At 62.8% G+C, this 20,031-nt stretch overlaps 3 non-coding genes across 3 annotated transcripts; all 3 read left to right on the top strand.

Moving 5' to 3' along the window:
• The first annotated feature begins 736 nt into the window (after window positions 1-736).
• Window positions 737-855, top strand: LOC131871492 (5S ribosomal RNA). Its single transcript, XR_009369709.1, has one exon. It is a non-coding gene; the product is annotated as a 5S ribosomal RNA (ribosomal RNA).
• A 7,794-nt stretch (window positions 856-8,649) lies between these two features.
• Window positions 8,650-8,768, top strand: LOC131871491 (5S ribosomal RNA). Its single transcript, XR_009369708.1, has one exon. It is a non-coding gene; the product is annotated as a 5S ribosomal RNA (ribosomal RNA).
• A 7,804-nt stretch (window positions 8,769-16,572) lies between these two features.
• Window positions 16,573-16,691, top strand: LOC131871490 (5S ribosomal RNA). Its single transcript, XR_009369707.1, has one exon. It is a non-coding gene; the product is annotated as a 5S ribosomal RNA (ribosomal RNA).
• The last annotated feature ends 3,340 nt before the right edge of the window (window positions 16,692-20,031 follow it).

Raw genomic sequence — 20,031 nt, 5'->3', positions numbered from 1 at the left:
GTGCTTCTTGTCAAGTTTTAGTCGTCGGGACTCATTTCGAGCCTTAGAGGTCGTTTCTTGTCCGGTTGCCCTGTCTTCGACCTGGGAACCCAATTTTGGTCCTCGGGTCCCATTTTTTTTTGTCTCGCATCCCACTTTTGGCCTGTGGCCTTTTCGGGGTCGATTCTCGTTTTGGGCATCAGAGCATGTTTCTTCTCCTAAAACCCAATATTTGTTTATTAAGTCTCGGAACACATTTTTGTTCTCGTGGACCCATCATGGGTCTTGGAACGCATTTGTGGTCCTTGGGTCCCATTTTGCATCCCGAAACTTGTGTTTTGGTGCTTGATCCCTATTTTGGGTGCCCACCTTGCACCAAGTGCGCACCCGGGGCAAACCGAGCGCCTTGGTGCACCGGGGCAAGATCGAGCGTGCACCCGAGGCGCCCCGAACATGCACCAAGGTGCACTCGGCCCACATGTGAGCGCAGGTCGTTGCGCCCGAGGTGGTGTGTGGGCACCGCGTTGCAGACGGGACACTGCACGCACACGACGCCCCCTCCAGGTGCACGCACGTAGGCCGGGCCGGGTGCACACCCGACGCCCTAGCAAGGTGCGCGCACCCGGGCAGGGCTCACACTTGGCGAACGGGGCGCACTTCGCGAGGGAGGGTGTGCACCTCGACGGGGGTGGGTGGCCGGGGTGGATTCGCACGTGGGTCGCGGTTTGCTAAGTACACACTGCGACAAGCTCATAACGGGTGCGATCATACCAGCGTTAGTGCACCGGATCCCATCAGAACTCCGCAGTTAAGCGCGCTTGGGCCGGAGTAGTACTGGGATGGGTGACCTCCCGGGAAGTCCCGGTGTTGCACCCTTTTTTAGTTTTTCGCCGGGCGTCGCAATGCTATTTGAATAAACCTTTTGCCCGTTTGCGTTCTCGTCGGGGCCGGGCCGGGCCGGGGTGCGCTGCCCGCACTACCGCGCGCGCGGGGGGCGACACCGAGCGCGCACCCGAGGCGCCCCGAGCACACAGGCCACGGTGCAACCCGGGCGTTGTGCGCGCACCCCGGTGCGCCCGAGGTGCTGCGCGCGCACCCAGGTGAAATCGGTGTGCACCTCGGCCAGTGCGCGCTCGGTCGAGTCGCGCACGTTGGCCAAGGTGCACGGTGATGTTTCTTACTCTAAGGTTCCGCACCAGACGCCCGGGACAGGTGAGCGAAGCTGGGCGGGGCCGGGTGCGCGGCCGGGGCAGGTGCACGCAGCTGGAGAGAGCTTTGGAGCACACTTCGGAGCGCACCAATGATGCGCTCCATTCAAAAGTTTCCTGAAAAGGCAAAAAAAGTTGAGATTATAGAATTTCCCACTTGAGAGATTGTAAAAAAAAAAAATTTAAAATGAAGGAAACGCGGGTGCCAAGGTGTGCGCAGCCCAGCCAAGGTGTGCGCACCAAGGCGCCCACCCTGGCGAAGGTGCACGCAAGGTGCGCACCCGAGGCAAACCGGACAATTAACCCAACTTTCGACTTCGCGCGCACCTTGGAGCGCACTTCGGAGCGCTCCTTGGTGCGCACCAATCTTGGGCACCTCGGAGTGCACCATGGCGCCCACCAAGGTGCGCACCCGGGGCAAACCGAGCTCCGACTTCGTGCGCACCTTGGAGCGCACGAAAGGTGCGCACCATGGCGCCCACCAAGGTGCGCAGCCCAGCCAAGGCGTGCGCATCAAGGTGCGCACCCTGGCGAAGGTGCGCACCCGGGGCAAACCGAGCTCCGACTTCGTGCGCACCTTGGAGCGCACAAAAGGTGCGCAACCCAGCCAAGGTGTGCGCACCCCGGTCAAACCGAGCTCCGAATCGTGCGCACCAGAGGTGCACGCCATCGTGCGCACCTTGGAGCACACTTCGGAGCCCTCCTTGGTGCGCGCCGATGTTGCGCACCTCGGAGCGCACCCGGGGAAAACAATGCAATTAACCCGACTTTCGACTTCGTGGGCACCTCGGAGCGCTCTCGGGTTCGCACCTCGGAGCACACCGAGGTGCGCACCTTTGATGCGCTGCCTTCACCAATTTCCAGAAAAGGCAAGAAAACATTGAGAAGGTGTGCGCACCGAGGTGCCCACCCTGGCGAAGGTGCACGCGAGGTGCGCACCCGGGGCAAACCGGGCTCCGACTTCGTGCACGCCGCACCTTGGAGCACACTTCGGAGCGCTCCTTGGTGCGCACCAGGGCGCGCAACCCAGCCGAGGTGCCCACCCCGGCGAAGGTGCACGCGAGGTGCGCACCCGGGGCAAACCGGGCTCCGACTTCGTGCACGCCATGGTGCCCACCGCGGCGAAGGTGCACGCGAGGTGCGCACCCGGGGCAAACCGGGCTCCGACTTCGTGCACGCCGCACCTTGGAGCACACTTCGGAGCGCTCCTTGGTGCGCACCATGGTGCCCACCAGGGCGCGCAACCCCGCCGAAGGTGCACGCGAGGTGCGCACCCGGGGCAAACCGGGCTCCGACTTCGTGCACGCCGCACCTTGGAGCACACTTCGGAGCGCTCCTTGGTGCGCACCATGGTGCCCACCAGGGCGCGCAACCCCGCCGAAGGTGCACGCGAGGTGCGCACCCGGGGCAAACCGGGCTCCGACTTCGTGCACGCCATGGTGCGCACCGCGGCGAAGGTGCGCACCCGGGGCAAACCGGGCTCCGACTTCGTGCACGCCGCACCTTGGAGCACACTTCGGAGCGCTCCTTGGTGCGCACCAGGGCGCGCAACCCAGCCGAGGTGCCCACCCCGGCGAAGGTGCGTACCCGGGGCAAACCGGGCTCCGACTTCGTGCACGCCGCACCTTGGAGCACACTTCGGAGCGCTCCTTGGTGCGCACCATGGTGCCCACCAGGCCGCGCAACCCAGCCAAGGTGTGCGCACCAAGGTGCACGCGAGGTGCGCACCCGGGGCAAACCGGGGTCCGACTTCGTGCACGCCGCACCTTGGAGCACACATCGGGGCGCTCCCGGGTTCGCACCGGCGTTGCGCACCGTGGTGGGCACCTCGGAGCACACCAAGGTGGGCAGCGAGGTGCGCACCTTTGATGCGATGCCTTCACTAATTTCCATAAAAGGCAAAAAAAAAACGAGATTTTAAAATTTCCGTTTTGAAAGATAGTGAGAAAAAGGGAATGCTGGTGCCATCTTGAGCCCGCCCTGGTGCGCAGCCCAGCCAAGGTGTGCGCACCAAGGTGCCCACCCTGGCGAAGGTGCGCGCCCGGGCAATTAACCCAACTTCCAACTTCGCGCGCGCCAGGGTGGGAGCGCACCCAACAACCGGGCCTGGGAAGAGCCAATGCGAGAAACCCCACCAAACGCTCTGACAAAAAAAGAGGGGGCGCTCCAGTAACCCCGCTTCGGAGCGCACCCTGGGCAAACCCAGCCAAGGTGCCCACCCCGGCCAAGGTGCAGGCGAGGTGCGCACCCGGGGCAAACCGGGCTCCGACAACGTGCACGCCGCACCTTGGAGCACACTTCGTAGCGCTCCCGGGTGCGCACCTCAGAGCACACCAAGGTGGGCAGCGAGGTGCGCACCTTTGATGCGCTGCCTTCACTAATTTCCAGAAAAGGCAAAAAAAAAAGGAGATTTTAAAATTTCCGTTTTGAAAGATAGTGAAAAAAACGGAACGCGCGTGCCATCTTGAGCCCGCCCTGGTGCGCAGCCCAGGTAAGGTGCCCACCCTGGCAAAGGTGCGCACCCGGGCAATTAACCCTACTTCCGACTTCGTGCGCGCCAGGGTGGCAACCGGGCCTCGGAAGAGCCAATGCGAGAAACCCCACCAAACGCTCCGACAAAAAAAGAGGCGGCGCTCCAATAACCCCGCTTCGGAGCGCAGCCGGGGCAAACCCAGCCAAGGTGCCCACCCCGACGAAGGTGCACGCGAGGTGCGCACCCGGGGCAAACCGGGCTCCGACAACGTGCACGCAGCACCTTGGAGCACACTTCGAAGCACTCCCGGGTGCCCACCGGCGTTGCGCACCGTGGTGGGCAGCGAGGTGCGCACCTTTGATGCGCTGCCTTCACTAATTTCCAGAAAAAGGCAAAAAAAAATGAGATTTTAAAATTTCCGTTTTGAAAGATAGTGAAAAAAAAGGAACGCGGGTGCCATCTTGAGCCCGCCCTGGTGCGCAGCCCAGGCAAGGCATGCGCACCAAGGTGCCCACCCGAGGTGCACACCCGGGGCAAACCGGGCTCCGACTTCGTGCAGGCCGCACCTTGGAGCACACTTCGGAGCGCTCCTTGGTGCGCACCATGGTGCCCACCAGGGCGCGCAACCCAGCCAAGGTCTGCACACTAAGGTGCCCACCCCGGCGAAGGTGCACGCGAGGTGCGCACCCGGGGCAAACCGGGCTCCGACTTCGTGCACGCCATGGTGCCCACCGCGGCGAAGGTGCACGCGAGGTGCGCACCCGGGGCAAACCGGGCTCCGACTTCGTGCACGCCGCACCTTGGAGCACACTTCGGAGCGCTCCTTGGTGCGCACCATGGTGCCCACCAGGGCGCGCAACCCAGCCAAGGTGTGCGCACCAAGGTGCACGCGAGGTGCGCACCCGGGGCAAACCGGGGTCCGACTTCGTGCACGCCGCACCTTGGAGCACACATCGGAGCGCTCCCAGGTTCGCACCAGCGTTGCGCACCTTTGATGCGCTGCCTTCACTAATTTCCAGAAAAGGCAAAAAAAAACGATATTTTAAAATTTCCGTTCTGAAAGATAGTGAAAAAAACGGAACGCGGGTGCCATCTTGAGCCCTTCCTGGTGCGCAGCCCAGGCAAGTTGTGCGCACCAAGGTGCCCACCCTGGCGGAGGTGCGCGCCCGGGGCAAACCGGGCTCCGACTTCGTGCACTGCATGGTGCCCACCAAGGCGCGCAACCCAGCCAAGGTGCCCACCGCAGCGAAGGTGCACGCGAGGTGCACACCCGGGGCAAACCGGGCTCCGACTTCGTGCACGCCGCACCTTGGAGCACACTTCAGAGCGCTCCTTGGTGCGCACCAGGGCGCGCAACCCAGCCGAGGTGCCCACCCCGGCGAAGGTGCACGCGAGGTGCGCACCCGGGGCAAACCGGGCTCCGACTTCGTGCACGCCATGGTGCCCACCGCGGCGAAGGTGCGCACCCGGGGCAAACCGGGCTCCGACTTCGTGCACGCCGCACCTTGGAGCACACTTCGGAGCGCTCCTTGGTGCGCACCATGGTGCCCACCAGGCCGCGCAACCCAGCCAAGGTGTGCGCACCAAGGTGCACGCGAGGTGCGCACCCGGGGCAAACCGGGGTCCGACTTCGTGCACGCCGCACCTTGGAGCACACATCGGGGCGCTCCCGGGTTCGCACCGGCGTTGCGCACCGTGGTGGGCACCTCGGAGCACACCAAGGTGGGCAGCGAGGTGCGCACCTTTGATGCGATGCCTTCACTAATTTCCATAAAAGGCAAAAAAAAAACGAGATTTTAAAATTTCCGTTTTGAAAGATAGTGAGAAAAAGGGAATGCTGGTGCCATCTTGAGCCCGCCCTGGTGCGCAGCCCAGCCAAGGTTTGCGCACCAAGGTGCCCACCCTGGCGAAGGTGCGCGCCCGGGCAATTAACCCAACTTCCAACTTCGCGCGCGCCAGGGTGGGAGCGCACCCAACAACCGGGCCTGGGAAGAGCCAATGCGAGAAACCCCACCAAACTCTCTGACAAAAAAAGAGGGGGCGCTCCAGTAACCCCGCTTCGGAGCGCACCCTGGGCAAACCCAGCCAAGGTGCCCACCCCGGCCAAGGTGCAGGCGAGGTGCGCACCCGGGGCAAACCGGGCTCCGACAACGTGCACGCCGCACCTTGGAGCACACTTCGTAGCGCTCCCGGGTGCGCACCTCAGAGCACACCAAGGTGGGCAGCGAGGTGCGCACCTTTGATGCGCTGCCTTCACTAATTTCCAGAAAAGGCAAAAAAAAAAGGAGATTTTAAAATTTCCGTTTTGAAAGATAGTGAAAAAAACGGAACGCGCGTGCCATCTTGAGCCCGCCCTGGTGCGCAGCCCAGGTAAGGTGCCACCCTGGCAAAGGTGCGCACCCGGGCAATTAACCCTACTTCCGACTTCGTGCGCGCCAGGGTGGCAACCGGGCCTCGGAAGAGCCAATGCGAGAAACCCCACCAAACGCTCCGACAAAAAAAGAGGCGGCGCTCCAATAACCCCGCTTCGGAGCGCAGCCGGGGCAAACCAAGCCAAGGTGCCCACCCCGACGAAGGTGCACGCGAGGTGCGCACCCGGGGCAAACCGGGCTCCGACAACGTGCACGCAGCACCTTGGAGCACACTTCGAAGCACTCCCGGGTGCCCACCGGCGTTGCGCACCGTGGTGGGCAGCGAGGTGCGCACCTTTGATGCGCTGCCTTCACTAATTTCCAGAAAAAGGCAAAAAAAAATGAGATTTTAAAATTTCCGTTTTGAAAGATAGTGAAAAAAAAGGAACGCGGGTGCCATCTTGAGCCCGCCCTGGTGCGCAGCCCAGGCAAGGCATGCGCACCAAGGTGCCCACCCGAGGTGCACACCCGGGGCAAACCGGGCTCCGACTTCGTGCAGGCCGCACCTTGGAGCACACTTCGGAGCGCTCCTTGGTGCGCACCATGGTGCCCACCAGGGCGCACCCGAGGCAAACCGGGCTCCGACTTCGTGCACGCCGCACCTTGGAGCACACATCGGAGCGCTCCCAGGTTCGCACCAGCGTTGCGCACCTTTGATGCGCTGCCTTCACTAATTTCCAGAAAAGGCAAAAAAAAACGATATTTTAAAATTTCCGTTCTGAAAGATAGTGAAAAAAACGGAACGCGGGTGCCATCTTGAGCCCTTCCTGATGCGCAGCCCAGGCAAGTTGTGCGCACCAAGGTGCCCACCCTGGCGGAGGTGCGCGCCCGGGGCAAACCGGGCTCCGACTTCGTGCACTGCATGGTGCCCACCAAGGCGCGCAACCCAGCCAAGGTGCCCACCGCAGCGAAGGTGCACGCGAGGTGCGCACCCGAGGTGCACACCCGGGGCAAACCGGGCTCCGACTTCGTGCACGCCGCACCTTGGAGCACACTTCAGAGCGCTCCTTGGTACGCACCAGGGCGCGCAACCCAGCCAAGGTGCTCACCCCGGCGAAGGTGCACGCGAGGTGCGCACCCGGGGCAAACCGGGCTCGGACTTCGTGCACGCCGCACCTTGGAGCACACATCGGAGCGCTCCCGGGTTCGCACCAGCATTGCGCACCTTTGATGCGCTGCCTTCACTAATTTCCAGAAAAGGCAAAAAAAAGAAAAAAATGAGATTTTAAAATTTCCGTTTTGAAAGATAGTGAAAAAAACGGAACGCGGGTGCCATCTTGAGCCCGCCCTGGTGTGCAGCCCAGGCAAGTTGTGCGCACCAAGGCACCCACCCTGGCCAAGGTGGGTCACGGGGTGGGTCCTAGGGTGGGTAACGGGGTGGGTACTAAGGTGCGTGCCAAGGTGGGTCATAGGGTGGGTGCCAAGGTGGGCACCAGGGTGGGTGTGCACCAACCCTAGCCAGGGTAGGTCACGGGGTGGTTGTCGGGGTGGGCGTCAAGGAGCCAAGGTGGGTGGCAAGTAGCCAAGTTGCGTGCCAAGGTGGGTGTCGGGGTGGGTGCCAAGGATCCAAGGTGGGTGCCAAGGAACCAAGGTGGGTGTCTGGGTGGGTGCCGAGGTGGGAGCCAGGGTGGGTCCCAAGGTGAGTGCAAAGGTGGGTGCCAGGGTCAAGGTGAGTGCCAATGTGGGTTCCAAGGTGCCAGGGTCAGGGTGAGTGCCAATGTGGGTTCAAAGGTGCTAAGTTGGGTGCGAGGTTGGGTGCGAGGGTGGGTGGGTGCCAAGGTGTGCTAGGTGGAAGCCCGGGTGGGTCGGCATCCCATGGGTGTCGAGTTGGGTGCCTGATGGGTGCTTCTTGTCAAGTTTTAGTCGTCGGGACTCATTTCGAGCCTTAGAGGTCGTTTCTTGTCCGGTTGCCCTGTCTTCGACCTGGGAACCCAATTTTGGTCCTCGGGTCCCATTTTTTTTTGTCTCGCATCCCACTTTTGGCCTGTGGCCTTTTCGGGGTCGATTCTCGTTTTGGGCATCAGAGCATGTTTCTTCTCCTAAAACCCAATATTTGTTTATTAAGTCTCGGAACACATTTTTGTTCTCGTGGACCCATCATGGGTCTTGGAACGCATTTGTGGTCCTTGGGTCCCATTTTGCATCCCGAAACTTGTGTTTTGGTGCTTGATCCCTATTTTGGGTGCCCACCTTGCACCAAGTGCGCACCCGGGGCAAACCGAGCGCCTTGGTGCACCGGGGCAAGATCGAGCGTGCACCCGAGGCGCCCCGAACATGCACCAAGGTGCACTCGGCCCACATGTGAGCGCAGGTCGTTGCGCCCGAGGTGGTGTGTGGGCACCGCGTTGCAGACGGGACACTGCACGCACACGACGCCCCCTCCAGGTGCACGCACGTAGGCCGGGCCGGGTGCACACCCGACGCCCTAGCAAGGTGCGCGCACCCGGGCAGGGCTCACACTTGGCGAACGGGGCGCACTTCGCGAGGGAGGGTGTGCACCTCGACGGGGGTGGGTGGCCGGGGTGGATTCGCACGTGGGTCGCGGTTTGCTAAGTACACACTGCGACAAGCTCATAACGGGTGCGATCATACCAGCGTTAGTGCACCGGATCCCATCAGAACTCCGCAGTTAAGCGCGCTTGGGCCGGAGTAGTACTGGGATGGGTGACCTCCCGGGAAGTCCCGGTGTTGCACCCTTTTTTAGTTTTTCGCCGGGCGTCGCAATGCTATTTGAATAAACCTTTTGCCCGTTTGCGTTCTCGTCGGGGCCGGGCCGGGCCGGGGTGCGCTGCCCGCACTACCGCGCGCGCGGGGGCGACACCGAGCGCGCACCCGAGGCGCCCCGAGCACACAGGCCACGGTGCAACCCGGGCGTTGTGCGCGCACCCCGGTGCGCCCGAGGTGCTGCGCGCGCACCCAGGTGAAATCGGTGTGCACCTCGGCCAGTGCGCGCTCGGTCGAGTCGCGCACGTTGGCCAAGGTGCACGGTGATGTTTCTTACTCTAAGGTTCCGCACCAGACGCCCGGGACAGGTGAGCGAAGCTGGGCGGGGCCGGGTGCGCGGCCGGGGCAGGTGCACGCAGCTGGAGAGAGCTTTGGAGCACACTTCGGAGCGCACCAATGATGCGCTCCATTCAAAAGTTTCCTGAAAAGGCAAAAAAAGTTGAGATTATAGAATTTCCCACTTGAGAGATTGTAAAAAAAAAAAATTTAAAATGAAGGAAACGCGGGTGCCAAGGTGTGCGCAGCCCAGCCAAGGTGTGCGCACCAAGGCGCCCACCCTGGCGAAGGTGCACGCAAGGTGCGCACCCGAGGCAAACCGGACAATTAACCCAACTTTCGACTTCGCGCGCACCTTGGAGCGCACTTCGGAGCGCTCCTTGGTGCGCACCAATCTTGGGCACCTCGGAGTGCACCATGGCGCCCACCAAGGTGCGCACCCGGGGCAAACCGAGCTCCGACTTCGTGCGCACCTTGGAGCGCACGAAAGGTGCGCACCATGGCGCCCACCAAGGTGCGCAGCCCAGCCAAGGCGTGCGCATCAAGGTGCGCACCCTGGCGAAGGTGCGCACCCGGGGCAAACCGAGCTCCGACTTCGTGCGCACCTTGGAGCGCACAAAAGGTGCGCAACCCAGCCAAGGTGTGCGCACCCCGGTCAAACCGAGCTCCGAATCGTGCGCACCAGAGGTGCACGCCATCGTGCGCACCTTGGAGCACACTTCGGAGCCCTCCTTGGTGCGCGCCGATGTTGCGCACCTCGGAGCGCACCCGGGGAAAACAATGCAATTAACCCGACTTTCGACTTCGTGGGCACCTCGGAGCGCTCTCGGGTTCGCACCTCGGAGCACACCGAGGTGCGCACCTTTGATGCGCTGCCTTCACCAATTTCCAGAAAAGGCAAGAAAACATTGAGAAGGTGTGCGCACCGAGGTGCCCACCCTGGCGAAGGTGCACGCGAGGTGCGCACCCGGGGCAAACCGGGCTCCGACTTCGTGCACGCCGCACCTTGGAGCACACTTCGGAGCGCTCCTTGGTGCGCACCAGGGCGCGCAACCCAGCCGAGGTGCCCACCCCGGCGAAGGTGCACGCGAGGTGCGCACCCGGGGCAAACCGGGCTCCGACTTCGTGCACGCCATGGTGCCCACCGCGGCGAAGGTGCACGCGAGGTGCGCACCCGGGGCAAACCGGGCTCCGACTTCGTGCACGCCGCACCTTGGAGCACACTTCGGAGCGCTCCTTGGTGCGCACCATGGTGCCCACCAGGGCGCGCAACCCCGCCGAAGGTGCACGCGAGGTGCGCACCCGGGGCAAACCGGGCTCCGACTTCGTGCACGCCGCACCTTGGAGCACACTTCGGAGCGCTCCTTGGTGCGCACCATGGTGCCCACCAGGGCGCGCAACCCCGCCGAAGGTGCACGCGAGGTGCGCACCCGGGGCAAACCGGGCTCCGACTTCGTGCACGCCATGGTGCGCACCGCGGCGAAGGTGCGCACCCGGGGCAAACCGGGCTCCGACTTCGTGCACGCCGCACCTTGGAGCACACTTCGGAGCGCTCCTTGGTGCGCACCAGGGCGCGCAACCCAGCCGAGGTGCCCACCCCGGCGAAGGTGCACGCGAGGTGCGTACCCGGGGCAAACCGGGCTCCGACTTCGTGCACGCCGCACCTTGGAGCACACTTCGGAGCGCTCCTTGGTGCGCACCATGGTGCCCACCAGGCCGCGCAACCCAGCCAAGGTGTGCGCACCAAGGTGCACGCGAGGTGCGCACCCGGGGCAAACCGGGGTCCGACTTCGTGCACGCCGCACCTTGGAGCACACATCGGGGCGCTCCCGGGTTCGCACCGGCGTTGCGCACCGTGGTGGGCACCTCGGAGCACACCAAGGTGGGCAGCGAGGTGCGCACCTTTGATGCGATGCCTTCACTAATTTCCATAAAAGGCAAAAAAAAAACGAGATTTTAAAATTTTCGTTTTGAAAGATAGTGAGAAAAAGGGAATGCTGGTGCCATCTTGAGCCCGCCCTGGTGCGCAGCCCAGCCAAGGTGTGCGCACCAAGGTGCCCACCCTGGCGAAGGTGCGCGCCCGGGCAATTAACCCAACTTCCAACTTCGCGCGCGCCAGGGTGGGAGCGCACCCAACAACCGGGCCTGGGAAGAGCCAATGCGAGAAACCCCACCAAACGCTCTGACAAAAAAAGAGGGGGCGCTCCAGTAACCCCGCTTCGGAGCGCACCCTGGGCAAACCCAGCCAAGGTGCCCACCCCGGCCAAGGTGCAGGCGAGGTGCGCACCCGGGGCAAACCGGGCTCCGACAACGTGCACGCCGCACCTTGGAGCACACTTCGTAGCGCTCCCGGGTGCGCACCTCAGAGCACACCAAGGTGGGCAGCGAGGTGCGCACCTTTGATGCGCTGCCTTCACTAATTTCCAGAAAAGGCAAAAAAAAAAGGAGATTTTAAAATTTCCGTTTTGAAAGATAGTGAAAAAAACGGAACGCGCGTGCCATCTTGAGCCCGCCCTGGTGCGCAGCCCAGGTAAGGTGCCCACCCTGGCAAAGGTGCGCACCCGGGCAATTAACCCTACTTCCGACTTCGTGCGCGCCAGGGTGGCAACCGGGCCTCGGAAGAGCCAATGCGAGAAACCCCACCAAACGCTCCGACAAAAAAAGAGGCGGCGCTCCAATAACCCTGCTTCGGAGCGCAGCCGGGGCAAACCCAGCCAAGGTGCCCACCCCGACGAAGGTGCACGCGAGGTGCGCACCCGGGGCAAACCGGGCTCCGACAACGTGCACGCAGCACCTTGGAGCACACTTCGAAGCACTCCCGGGTGCCCACCGGCGTTGCGCACCGTGGTGGGCAGCGAGGTGCGCACCTTTGATGCGCTGCCTTCACTAATTTCCAGAAAAAGGCAAAAAAAAATGAGATTTTAAAATTTCCGTTTTGAAAGATAGTGAAAAAAAAGGAACGCGGGTGCCATCTTGAGCCCGCCCTGGTGCGCAGCCCAGGCAAGGCATGCGCACCAAGGTGCCCACCCGAGGTGCACACCCGGGGCAAACCGGGCTCCGACTTCGTGCAGGCCGCACCTTGGAGCACACTTCGGAGCGCTCCTTGGTGCGCACCATGGTGCCCACCAGGGCGCGCAACCCAGCCAAGGTCTGCACACTAAGGTGCCCACCCCGGCGAAGGTGCACGCGAGGTGCGCACCCGGGGCAAACCGGGCTCCGACTTCGTGCACGCCATGGTGCCCACCGCGGCGAAGGTGCACGCGAGGTGCGCACCCGGGGCAAACCGGGCTCCGACTTCGTGCACGCCGCACCTTGGAGCACACTTCGGAGCGCTCCTTGGTGCGCACCATGGTGCCCACCAGGGCGCGCAACCCAGCCAAGGTGTGCGCACCAAGGTGCACGCGAGGTGCGCACCCGGGGCAAACCGGGGTCCGACTTCGTGCACGCCGCACCTTGGAGCACACATCGGAGCGCTCCCAGGTTCGCACCAGCGTTGCGCACCTTTGATGCGCTGCCTTCACTAATTTCCAGAAAAGGCAAAAAAAAACGATATTTTAAAATTTCCGTTCTGAAAGATAGTGAAAAAAACGGAACGCGGGTGCCATCTTGAGCCCTTCCTGGTGCGCAGCCCAGGCAAGTTGTGCGCACCAAGGTGCCCACCCTGGCGGAGGTGCGCGCCCGGGGCAAACCGGGCTCCGACTTCGTGCACTGCATGGTGCCCACCAAGGCGCGCAACCCAGCCAAGGTGCCCACCGCAGCGAAGGTGCACGCGAGGTGCACACCCGGGGCAAACCGGGCTCCGACTTCGTGCACGCCGCACCTTGGAGCACACTTCAGAGCGCTCCTTGGTGCGCACCAGGGCGCGCAACCCAGCCGAGGTGCCCACCCCGGCGAAGGTGCACGCGAGGTGCGCACCCGGGGCAAACCGGGCTCCGACTTCGTGCACGCCATGGTGCCCACCGCGGCGAAGGTGCGCACCCGGGGCAAACCGGGCTCCGACTTCGTGCACGCCGCACCTTGGAGCACACTTCGGAGCGCTCCTTGGTGCGCACCATGGTGCCCACCAGGCCGCGCAACCCAGCCAAGGTGTGCGCACCAAGGTGCACGCGAGGTGCGCACCCGGGGCAAACCGGGGTCCGACTTCGTGCACGCCGCACCTTGGAGCACACATCGGGGCGCTCCCGGGTTCGCACCGGCGTTGCGCACCGTGGTGGGCACCTCGGAGCACACCAAGGTGGGCAGCGAGGTGCGCACCTTTGATGCGATGCCTTCACTAATTTCCATAAAAGGCAAAAAAAAAACGAGATTTTAAAATTTCCGTTTTGAAAGATAGTGAGAAAAAGGGAATGCTGGTGCCATCTTGAGCCCGCCCTGGTGCGCAGCCCAGCCAAGGTTTGCGCACCAAGGTGCCCACCCTGGCGAAGGTGCGCGCCCGGGCAATTAACCCAACTTCCAACTTCGCGCGCGCCAGGGTGGGAGCGCACCCAACAACCGGGCCTGGGAAGAGCCAATGCGAGAAACCCCACCAAACTCTCTGACAAAAAAAGAGGGGGCGCTCCAGTAACCCCGCTTCGGAGCGCACCCTGGGCAAACCCAGCCAAGGTGCCCACCCCGGCCAAGGTGCAGGCGAGGTGCGCACCCGGGGCAAACCGGGCTCCGACAACGTGCACGCCGCACCTTGGAGCACACTTCGTAGCGCTCCCGGGTGCGCACCTCAGAGCACACCAAGGTGGGCAGCGAGGTGCGCACCTTTGATGCGCTGCCTTCACTAATTTCCAGAAAAGGCAAAAAAAAAAGGAGATTTTAAAATTTCCGTTTTGAAAGATAGTGAAAAAAACGGAACGCGCGTGCCATCTTGAGCCCGCCCTGGTGCGCAGCCCAGGTAAGGTGCCACCCTGGCAAAGGTGCGCACCCGGGCAATTAACCCTACTTCCGACTTCGTGCGCGCCAGGGTGGCAACCGGGCCTCGGAAGAGCCAATGCGAGAAACCCCACCAAACGCTCCGACAAAAAAAGAGGCGGCGCTCCAATAACCCCGCTTCGGAGCGCAGCCGGGGCAAACCAAGCCAAGGTGCCCACCCCGACGAAGGTGCACGCGAGGTGCGCACCCGGGGCAAACCGGGCTCCGACAACGTGCACGCAGCACCTTGGAGCACACTTCGAAGCACTCCCGGGTGCCCACCGGCGTTGCGCACCGTGGTGGGCAGCGAGGTGCGCACCTTTGATGCGCTGCCTTCACTAATTTCCAGAAAAAGGCAAAAAAAAATGAGATTTTAAAATTTCCGTTTTGAAAGATAGTGAAAAAAAAGGAACGCGGGTGCCATCTTGAGCCCGCCCTGGTGCGCAGCCCAGGCAAGGCATGCGCACCAAGGTGCCCACCCGAGGTGCACACCCGGGGCAAACCGGGCTCCGACTTCGTGCAGGCCGCACCTTGGAGCACACTTCGGAGCGCTCCTTGGTGCGCACCATGGTGCCCACCAGGGCGCACCCGAGGCAAACCGGGCTCCGACTTCGTGCACGCCGCACCTTGGAGCACACATCGGAGCGCTCCCAGGTTCGCACCAGCGTTGCGCACCTTTGATGCGCTGCCTTCACTAATTTCCAGAAAAGGCAAAAAAAAACGATATTTTAAAATTTCCGTTCTGAAAGATAGTGAAAAAAACGGAACGCGGGTGCCATCTTGAGCCCTTCCTGATGCGCAGCCCAGGCAAGTTGTGCGCACCAAGGTGCCCACCCTGGCGGAGGTGCGCGCCCGGGGCAAACCGGGCTCCGACTTCGTGCACTGCATGGTGCCCACCAAGGCGCGCAACCCAGCCAAGGTGCCCACCGCAGCGAAGGTGCACGCGAGGTGCGCACCCGAGGTGCACACCCGGGGCAAACCGGGCTCCGACTTCGTGCACGCCGCACCTTGGAGCACACTTCAGAGCGCTCCTTGGTACGCACCAGGGCGCGCAACCCAGCCAAGGTGCTCACCCCGGCGAAGGTGCACGCGAGGTGCGCACCCGGGGCAAACCGGGCTCGGACTTCGTGCACGCCGCACCTTGGAGCACACATCGGAGCGCTCCCGGGTTCGCACCAGCATTGCGCACCTTTGATGCGCTGCCTTCACTAATTTCCAGAAAAGGCAAAAAAAAGAAAAAAATGAGATTTTAAAATTTCCGTTTTGAAAGATAGTGAAAAAAACGGAACGCGGGTGCCATCTTGAGCCCGCCCTGGTGTGCAGCCCAGGCAAGTTGTGCGCACCAAGGCACCCACCCTGGCCAAGGTGGGTCACGGGGTGGGTCCTAGGGTGGGTAACGGGGTGGGTACTAAGGTGCGTGCCAAGGTGGGTCATAGGGTGGGTGCCAAGGTGGGCACCAGGGTGGGTGTGCACCAACCCTAGCCAGGGTAGGTCACGGGGTGGTTGTCGGGGTGGGCGTCAAGGAGCCAAGGTGGGTGGCAAGTAGCCAAGTTGCGTGCCAAGGTGGGTGTCGGGGTGGGTGCCAAGGATCCAAGGTGGGTGCCAAGGAACCAAGGTGGGTGTCTGGGTGGGTGCCGAGGTGGGAGCCAGGGTGGGTCCCAAGGTGAGTGCAAAGGTGGGTGCCAGGGTCAAGGTGAGTGCCAATGTGGGTTCCAAGGTGCCAGGGTCAGGGTGAGTGCCAATGTGGGTTCAAAGGTGCTAAGTTGGGTGCGAGGTTGGGTGCGAGGGTGGGTGGGTGCCAAGGTGTGCTAGGTGGAAGCCCGGGTGGGTCGGCATCCCATGGGTGTCGAGTTGGGTGCCTGATGGGTGCTTCTTGTCAAGTTTTAGTCGTCGGGACTCATTTCGAGCCTTAGAGGTCGTTTCTTGTCCGGTTGCCCTGTCTTCGACCTGGGAACCCAATTTTGGTCCTCGGGTCCCATTTTTTTTTGTCTCGCATCCCACTTTTGGCCTGTGGCCTTTTCGGGGTCGATTCTCGTTTTGGGCATCAGAGCATGTTTCTTCTCCTAAAACCCAATATTTGTTTATTAAGTCTCGGAACACATTTTTGTTCTCGTGGACCCATCATGGGTCTTGGAACGCATTTGTGGTCCTTGGGTCCCATTTTGCATCCCGAAACTTGTGTTTTGGTGCTTGATCCCTATTTTGGGTGCCCACCTTGCACCAAGTGCGCACCCGGGGCAAACCGAGCGCCTTGGTGCACCGGGGCAAGATCGAGCGTGCACCCGAGGCGCCCCGAACATGCACCAAGGTGCACTCGGCCCACATGTGAGCGCAGGTCGTTGCGCCCGAGGTGGTGTGTGGGCACCGCGTTGCAGACGGGACACTGCACGCACACGACGCCCCCTCCAGGTGCACGCACGTAGGCCGGGCCGGGTGCACACCCGACGCCCTAGCAAGGTGCGCGCACCCGGGCAGGGCTCACACTTGGCGAACGGGGCGCACTTCGCGAGGGAGGGTGTGCACCTCGACGGGGGTGGGTGGCCGGGGTGGATTCGCACGTGGGTCGCGGTTTGCTAAGTACACACTGCGACAAGCTCATAACGGGTGCGATCATACCAGCGTTAGTGCACCGGATCCCATCAGAACTCCGCAGTTAAGCGCGCTTGGGCCGGAGTAGTACTGGGATGGGTGACCTCCCGGGAAGTCCCGGTGTTGCACCCTTTTTTAGTTTTTCGCCGGGCGTCGCAATGCTATTTGAATAAACCTTTTGCCCGTTTGCGTTCTCGTCGGGGCCGGGCCGGGCCGGGGTGCGCTGCCCGCACTACCGCGCGCGCGGGGGCGACACCGAGCGCGCACCCGAGGCGCCCCGAGCACACAGGCCACGGTGCAACCCGGGCGTTGTGCGCGCACCCCGGTGCGCCCGAGGTGCTGCGCGCGCACCCAGGTGAAATCGGTGTGCACCTCGGCCAGTGCGCGCTCGGTCGAGTCGCGCACGTTGGCCAAGGTGCACGGTGATGTTTCTTACTCTAAGGTTCCGCACCAGACGCCCGGGACAGGTGAGCGAAGCTGGGCGGGGCCGGGTGCGCGGCCGGGGCAGGTGCACGCAGCTGGAGAGAGCTTTGGAGCACACTTCGGAGCGCACCAATGATGCGCTCCATTCAAAAGTTTCCTGAAAAGGCAAAAAAAGTTGAGATTATAGAATTTCCCACTTGAGAGATTGTAAAAAAAAAAAATTTAAAATGAAGGAAACGCGGGTGCCAAGGTGTGCGCAGCCCAGCCAAGGTGTGCGCACCAAGGCGCCCACCCTGGCGAAGGTGCACGCAAGGTGCGCACCCGAGGCAAACCGGACAATTAACCCAACTTTCGACTTCGCGCGCACCTTGGAGCGCACTTCGGAGCGCTCCTTGGTGCGCACCAATCTTGGGCACCTCGGAGTGCACCATGGCGCCCACCAAGGTGCGCACCCGGGGCAAACCGAGCTCCGACTTCGTGCGCACCTTGGAGCGCACGAAAGGTGCGCACCATGGCGCCCACCAAGGTGCGCAGCCCAGCCAAGGCGTGCGCATCAAGGTGCGCACCCTGGCGAAGGTGCGCACCCGGGGCAAACCGAGCTCCGACTTCGTGCGCACCTTGGAGCGCACAAAAGGTGCGCAACCCAGCCAAGGTGTGCGCACCCCGGTCAAACCGAGCTCCGAATCGTGCGCACCAGAGGTGCACGCCATCGTGCGCACCTTGGAGCACACTTCGGAGCCCTCCTTGGTGCGCGCCGATGTTGCGCACCTCGGAGCGCACCCGGGGAAAACAATGCAATTAACCCGACTTTCGACTTCGTGGGCACCTCGGAGCGCTCTCGGGTTCGCACCTCGGAGCACACCGAGGTGCGCACCTTTGATGCGCTGCCTTCACCAATTTCCAGAAAAGGCAAGAAAACATTGAGAAGGTGTGCGCACCGAGGTGCCCACCCTGGCGAAGGTGCACGCGAGGTGCGCACCCGGGGCAAACCGGGCTCCGACTTCGTGCACGCCGCACCTTGGAGCACACTTCGGAGCGCTCCTTGGTGCGCACCAGGGCGCGCAACCCAGCCGAGGTGCCCACCCCGGCGAAGGTGCACGCGAGGTGCGCACCCGGGGCAAACCGGGCTCCGACTTCGTGCACGCCATGGTGCCCACCGCGGCGAAGGTGCACGCGAGGTGCGCACCCGGGGCAAACCGGGCTCCGACTTCGTGCACGCCGCACCTTGGAGCACACTTCGGAGCGCTCCTTGGTGCGCACCATGGTGCCCACCAGGGCGCGCAACCCCGCCGAAGGTGCACGCGAGGTGCGCACCCGGGGCAAACCGGGCTCCGACTTCGTGCACGCCGCACCTTGGAGCACACTTCGGAGCGCTCCTTGGTGCGCACCATGGTGCCCACCAGGGCGCGCAACCCCGCCGAAGGTGCACGCGAGGTGCGCACCCGGGGCAAACCGGGCTCCGACTTCGTGCACGCCATGGTGCGCACCGCGGCGAAGGTGCGCACCCGGGGCAAACCGGGCTCCGACTTCGTGCACGCCGCACCTTGGAGCACACTTCGGAGCGCTCCTTGGTGCGCACCAGGGCGCGCAACCCAGCCGAGGTGCCCACCCCGGCGAAGGTGCACGCGAGGTGCGTACCCGGGGCAAACCGGGCTCCGACTTCGTGCACGCCGCACCTTGGAGCACACTTCGGAGCGCTCCTTGGTGCGCACCATGGTGCCCACCAGGCCGCGCAACCCAGCCAAGGTGTGCGCACCAAGGTGCACGCGAGGTGCGCACCCGGGGCAAACCGGGGTCCGACTTCGTGCACGCCGCACCTTGGAGCACACATCGGGGCGCTCCCGGGTTCGCACCGGCGTTGCGCACCGTGGTGGGCACCTCGGAGCACACCAAGGTGGGCAGCGAGGTGCGCACCTTTGATGCGATGCCTTCACTAATTTCCATAAAAGGCAAAAAAAAAACGAGATTTTAAAATTTTCGTTTTGAAAGATAGTGAGAAAAAGGGAATGCTGGTGCCATCTTGAGCCCGCCCTGGTGCGCAGCCCAGCCAAGGTGTGCGCACCAAGGTGCCCACCCTGGCGAAGGTGCGCGCCCGGGCAATTAACCCAACTTCCAACTTCGCGCGCGCCAGGGTGGGAGCGCACCCAACAACCGGGCCTGGGAAGAGCCAATGCGAGAAACCCCACCAAACGCTCTGACAAAAAAAGAGGGGGCGCTCCAGTAACCCCGCTTCGGAGCGCACCCTGGGCAAACCCAGCCAAGGTGCCCACCCCGGCCAAGGTGCAGGCGAGGTGCGCACCCGGGGCAAACCGGGCTCCGACAACGTGCACGCCGCACCTTGGAGCACACTTCGTAGCGCTCCCGGGTGCGCACCTCAGAGCACACCAAGGTGGGCAGCGAGGTGCGCACCTTTGATGCGCTGCCTTCACTAATTTCCAGAAAAGGCAAAAAAAAAAGGAGATTTTAAAATTTCCGTTTTGAAAGATAGTGAAAAAAACGGAACGCGCGTGCCATCTTGAGCCCGCCCTGGTGCGCAGCCCAGGTAAGGTGCCCACCCTGGCAAAGGTGCGCACCCGGGCAATTAACCCTACTTCCGACTTCGTGCGCGCCAGGGTGGCAACCGGGCCTCGGAAGAGCCAATGCGAGAAACCCCACCAAACGCTCCGACAAAAAAAGAGGCGGCGCTCCAATAACCCTGCTTCGGAGCGCAGCCGGGGCAAACCCAGCCAAGGTGCCCACCCCGACGAAGGTGCACGCGAGGTGCGCACCCGGGGCAAACCGGGCTCCGACAACGTGCACGCAGCACCTTGGAGCACACTTCGAAGCACTCCCGGGTGCCCACCGGCGTTGCGCACCGTGGTGGGCAGCGAGGTGCGCACCTTTGATGCGCTGCCTTCACTAATTTCCAGAAAAAGGCAAAAAAAAATGAGATTTTAAAATTTCCGTTTTGAAAGATAGTGAAAAAAAAGGAACGCGGGTGCCATCTTGAGCCCGCCCTGGTGCGCAGCCCAGGCAAGGCATGCGCACCAAGGTGCCCACCCGAGGTGCA

This window comes from Cryptomeria japonica, unplaced genomic scaffold (assembly GCF_030272615.1).
Source record: "Cryptomeria japonica unplaced genomic scaffold, Sugi_1.0 HiC_scaffold_414, whole genome shotgun sequence".
Lineage (NCBI taxonomy): Eukaryota > Viridiplantae > Streptophyta > Pinopsida > Cupressales > Cupressaceae > Cryptomeria > Cryptomeria japonica.
The sequence above is the reverse complement of the archived record's forward strand: the minus strand, read 5'-3'. Positions and strand labels throughout refer to the sequence as shown.